The sequence below is a fragment of the Morone saxatilis genome, unplaced genomic scaffold (assembly GCF_004916995.1).
Source record: "Morone saxatilis isolate NCDOM2014 unplaced genomic scaffold, NCSU_SB_2.0 Contig4, whole genome shotgun sequence".
NCBI classification, from domain to species: Eukaryota; Metazoa; Chordata; class Actinopteri; family Moronidae; genus Morone; species Morone saxatilis.
The window spans coordinates 6189876-6195373 of NW_023339984.1; the positions used below are offsets into that span (position 1 = coordinate 6189876).

Sequence of the window (5498 nt, forward strand, 5' to 3'; positions counted from 1 at the left end):
ATTAGAACTACCTGCACTTTTTACCCAGAAAGCATATTTTATTCTTCCATCAGGAAAAGCAGCATTTAGAAATGGGGTAGTTCCACTCTTCTTCCCAGTGAGTGCATGCATCAGTCAGTTTTGTTCTTGTTTCTTTTTTTAATTTACTTATTTTGCTTTTGTGTATTATGTTCTGCCTCTCATTTCATTTCATTTCATTTTATATATTTCTTTATTTATCCTGACTTCTTTTTTGGTGTCTTCATCTCTCCTTTCCTTCTGTGGTTCTTTTTTGCTCTGTGTCCCTCTCCTCTTTCATATTCAATACTCTTTAGTATCTAAATATACAAATTTGCTTCTTTCCACTTGGTCTTCTGTTGCTGCTCAGCTTATTTGCTCTCATTCATCTTCTATTTCCACTGGACTCTTTTAGTTTTAGGTTAGTGCCATTATTCAATCTCACCATCACGAAAGCTGCTGTAAACACCCAGTGTCTAGAAGCCAGAGGAATAGCATTGCCCACACTGTCTGGTTGACAAGTGGTTTGAAGGAAGCAGAAAAATAATGCAGTGTATAAGATGACAGCCAATGACTACAAGCTTACCTTCAATAAATATGATTTTAATTTAGTACAAATAAGTAATAAACAATTGCTTTCTCTCCCTTGTATGTGCTGTGTGCTCCATCGTCTGCAGAAAGCAAAGACAGATTCTGCTGTGGTGTGTGTAATGTAGTATGCATAAAGTAGTGCAGGAGTCTTAGATGTCGGGGTGACATTGGCACTTGTGATTGGATGGGTGCTATTTTGAGCATCCGTGGCTTGTATCCTCATGCCTTCAGAATTCTCGTGCCTGTGTGTACTGCATGTATTTGCAAATTTAAGCCCAGGAAATAAGCGTGATATTGAAATAGACTGTGCTTTTCTCATTGCTGATTATGAATGGGAGTGTTTATTGGAGTATGTGTGAGGCTTTCTGGGAATAGAATCCGTTAGACAGGAAAGGCAGTGATGTAAGACTGTCCAGAAGGGAGGCAAAGATGGAGGAAGATTGGAGGGCGAGAAAGCAACACACAGAAAAGCCCAAAGCAGGGGGAATGGATGTAGGGAAGAGGATAAAAGGTACGGAAAAGGAACAAGACAAACCTGCTTTTAATAAAAGAGGAGACTTAGAAAAGACTGAGCGTATACAGAAACCAAGTGAGGTGGTCAGAGGATGCAGGGACTGAGACAAGAGGAAGTGAGGGAAAGACAAAAGAGGGAGTATCGATTCTTTCCGCCAGCTGGGGGGAAACTCAAGCCAACTGTGCTTTTCTGAAATTAGAGCCAAGGGAAAGGTGGAAGGATGGAGTTGGAGGATGGAAGAAAAATGGTGGGAGAGAGCAGCAAGCAAGTGCTGGCTCTGTTTGTATTACAATGTGCAGTAATAACACTGAAGAACAGTGAAAAGTGCATACCTATGAATAATAAATGGTCTCAGCAGTGGTTGGTAGAGAAGCATTGTGTTAAATCTTTGATTTTTAAAATGGTGATCAAAGAAACAAAGATGCAGTGAATTTATGCAGGTGAGATTTAAAACTAGCAATCAAAACCTCTCACCTACGAAAAGACCATTGAAACCACCAAAACCCATCAGATACCAAACAGACACCCAAATGATTTTGATCACATTGTCTAAATTACCCACAAAATGATAAAATTGCAAGATAAATTACCCCTAAGGCAATCATGGGTTAAACGATTATGGTAACATGTTAGAGTGTATAGGTGAGTGCTGCAAACTCAGACAACAAAACAAACTAAATGCTTTAAACAGGAAAGGTAATGGCATGCTTTATTTTTTAGCCTGTACCTCAGTTATAGTGCCTTTTCCCAACAGACATTTTGACATGTCAAATCAGGAATAGTACAGGTTTTATTACTAACAGTAAAAAAGCTGCATTTAAGCCAGCTCCAGGCTCCTGATATTGTGAATGCTAGCTCACTGGCCTGGCCTACTGGAACACTTAATGAAATGGAGCCATCGTTTACCTGTGCTTTTAACACGAAATTGTGAGGCTTACACTGCATTAGGTAATAACTCAACAAAATGTGACACATTTTCACTTCATTACGTAATAATACCTATATTTTGTAACAATCTGCCACATTTTGGAACCACATGAACTCAATACATAGCCACCACAATATGTAATGTTATTACAAATTGTAATATTTCTGAACTGCATTTTTAAAAAGCTGAAGCTTTTTGATTGTCTTTTTGAGCCCTGTCAAAAGACCATTGCATGAGTTTTTCCAGATTGGCATTTGACATGAAGTCCCTGAGTTTGGCTGTATTTGAAAGATGAAAACAAGCTGATCTTGTTACTGGTTTTTATGTAGCTATTCAGACAAGATCAGAGTCAATGGCAAGGGGGGGACTACAGGTCATGGAGTTTAATTTAAAATTTGTGAAGTTTAATTTAGATGAATTGTTTCATCCACTTTGGTTGGTTATTGCATAATGCACCATATTATAAAATTTTCCTCAAAGTGCAACGCCTGCATTTTGCAGTTTGCAATTTAACCACAACAGTACGTATTGATTTATTACAGAACGCAGGGAATTACATATTGCATTCATGTTTATTACAAAATGCGGCAGATTGTTACAAAATGCATGTTATTACATAATGAATTGAAAATGTATTACAATTCTTCAATTGTATTACATGTATTGTATTGTTACAAGCCGGTTTGATAGAGGGGCTGGGGTTGACCACATTCAATATTATTTGTTTATATTGTAGTTTATATTCTCTTGCAGAAAAGGAGAAAGATACTGCATGGCCTTTAATGAGTGCAAGAACATTGTTATATAACTCACAACTTGTGAAAATGCTGCAGTTTACCTGCTAGCCATGATAGCTGCAATAGTTCGTTTACAACCCACATCACATGGGAAGATTTTGCCAAGCCTGGTCTGTCCACATCTTTAGACTGGGACAAAAACGGGAGGCACATGGGAATTTTGAACTCTAAAATCTATTTACAATAAATTCGAAATAAATAAAAAAATAAAGGAGTACCAAACTTTTTTGTAAATTGAAAAGAAGTGTTTTTTTCTGTTCTATAGTTGCACTTTAGCCCCGGATGCTAGCCATAAAAATTATGTATGATTGCTTTTTAAATACATTTATTTTTGTAAGCTCAGGAACTGGCTCTTTAGAGAATACTCAATTTAGTCTCTTATGGTCTCTTATTCGAGCACAGTGACCCACAGTTTGACAGAAAATTTGCAGTCTGGAAGTCCAGTTAATTTGGTTAATTTCTAATTGGATTAACAAGTGACAGCTGCTGCCAAAAAGACATTAGTCCCTGACACGTGCTGGGCTACTTTTTGGCAGAAGCTAGTAAATGACACTTTAGCTTATAATAAAATCATCAACGTCACATTGGGGTGTTGATTCCCCGTCAGGGCTCATTTTGCAACACTGACGAGCTTGCGCTACATTACTCCCTATTTAGCATCCTAATGGTGTACAGTATATCTAAGTGGGTCTACTTGTAGTGCACAACTGTCCTGCTTTCTGCCAGCTCTGCCCTCTTAGGACTGAAAGAAGAGACGAGGAGCACACTTTCCAAACAAATCTTCTAACGTGGGCAGAAGAATTGTTAGCCTTAATGTGCTGCTTCATGCGGTAAAAAGTGGAATCTCTCTGATGAGGAGAGATCGGAGAAAGAGATTTTGCCTATGGGGAAATTAAAGTGGAAACACAGGAAAAGTTTTTAGAGTTATTTGACTGAACAAGCAGTACACAGGAGCACTTTCTCTCTGTTCTCTAGCACACAAAGTGTGAGCACGGAGTGAATATTCTGTCAACTGCATCAACCATTTTGAAATGAAACGGATAATTGCAATGCTTATGTTGCGTTGAAGAGAAGGAAGAGGAGAATTGGAGTTTCTCTTCCTCCCCCTTACTTGCTCTCTCCTCCCTCACCTCTCCTTTTAACTTGTCTATGAAAGCAAGAGCTGTTAATGAAAATGGAATACACACACACACACACAAACATGCACTAACACACACACTGGCATCAGCAGTTTTGCCTGTTTAGTGTGGCTCCCTCAGTATGTACATAATGTGTACAGGACTTCAGTCAACTTACTTCACCTTCATCTCTTCTCACTTCCCTCTCCTTTTCTCTTTCTCTTACCTGCTTTTTACCCCATCTGTTTTTGTCTCAGGTTTCCTTGTTTCTTTCCTCAAGCAATCTTTCTTTCTTCTCTTTCCTATTGTCTTTTCTGTTTCCCCCTTTTTCTTTCTCCATATTTCACTTCCAAACATCCTATCTTTTCTCCTTGTTTCTGTTTTGCTTTTACTCTGTATATTTGGGTTGTTTTCTTTTAGCGCAGAGCTAAGCTTTGCTTCATTTCCTGGAACAAGCTGTTTAAATTACAAATTCAGTTGAGGGTAGATAAGCAATTAACAAATTTATATTACGCCTGCGAATGTGTTCTATATGGTGTCAGGATATGCGCATGTGTGTAAGATAGTTAATTAGTTGCACTTCTTGATTAAAAGTTCTTGTGTGAAATATATTGGGGGCAAACTTGACGTAAACATAGGATTTAAATTCTGAACTATTTGATTGAGGTTCAGTGTAATCGTATTGTGACTATATGATCATACCATTTGTGCTATTGTTTGGCAATTGATTGCTGTTCAGCCACTATGAGCCATCTTCACGGCAGTGTTTAAAGATGGTTTCATCTTTTGTGAAGTATTACATTATTTTGTTTAACCCCGATAATGGTGTCCGTGGCCATGACAATACTTTCGACTTGAATCTGAGTTGGTGTGTATATATCAAACCAGGGTTCGCACATCACACAGTGGCTTTTGGGTGAGCCCTATTTTGGCTATTAAAATTGCACAAATGCACGCAGGGTCAATAGCAGGGTTACTTTGAAGAAACATTCCACTGTTACTGTTAAAGACAGGTCAGGTTAGGCTAAATAATCAAAGAATACATTTATTAATCAGAGCAAATAAATAAAATCACAAAATCAGCTGGGGGACACTCTGCTTCTCTTACACACCCCTTCAAGAATCACTCATCACATGGTAAAACGAAGCCCAGTTTGGCAAACTTTGTTTTAACTACAGGGAAATAAAGAGAGATCTTTCTTGTGCTATTTAAGGCTTTTACAGAGCCTGGTATCAACATCATCATCTGATCTGAATTTAAACTAATGCAAAGACTCACTGGGACATTTATTTTTACATGAAACACCCACACAATGTATTGACCAAATAAACGCGCACACTGACTTATTATTTCAGGAGCCTCAATAAACATAAAATAAAGTCACATTTGACAAACAAGTGGATGATGTTATAGACATTTAGGGAGAACCAAATGTCTCAAAGGAGGCTTTCAGGTGGAGCTCTTGTCCTTTTCCGTGAACCATGCATAAAACATATTTTTAGTCTGCATAGGATTGGTGGTTCATGGGTCCAGAAAAACACACACACACACA

At 38.1% G+C, this 5498-nt stretch overlaps 1 protein-coding gene across 2 annotated transcripts in view; it reads left to right on the forward strand.

The window, feature by feature from the left end:
• Positions 1–5498, forward strand: part of LOC118338182 (pyruvate carboxylase, mitochondrial-like) — a 314296-nt gene that overhangs the window by 36989 nt on the left and 271809 nt on the right. The gene's annotated exons all lie outside the window — the stretch shown is intronic.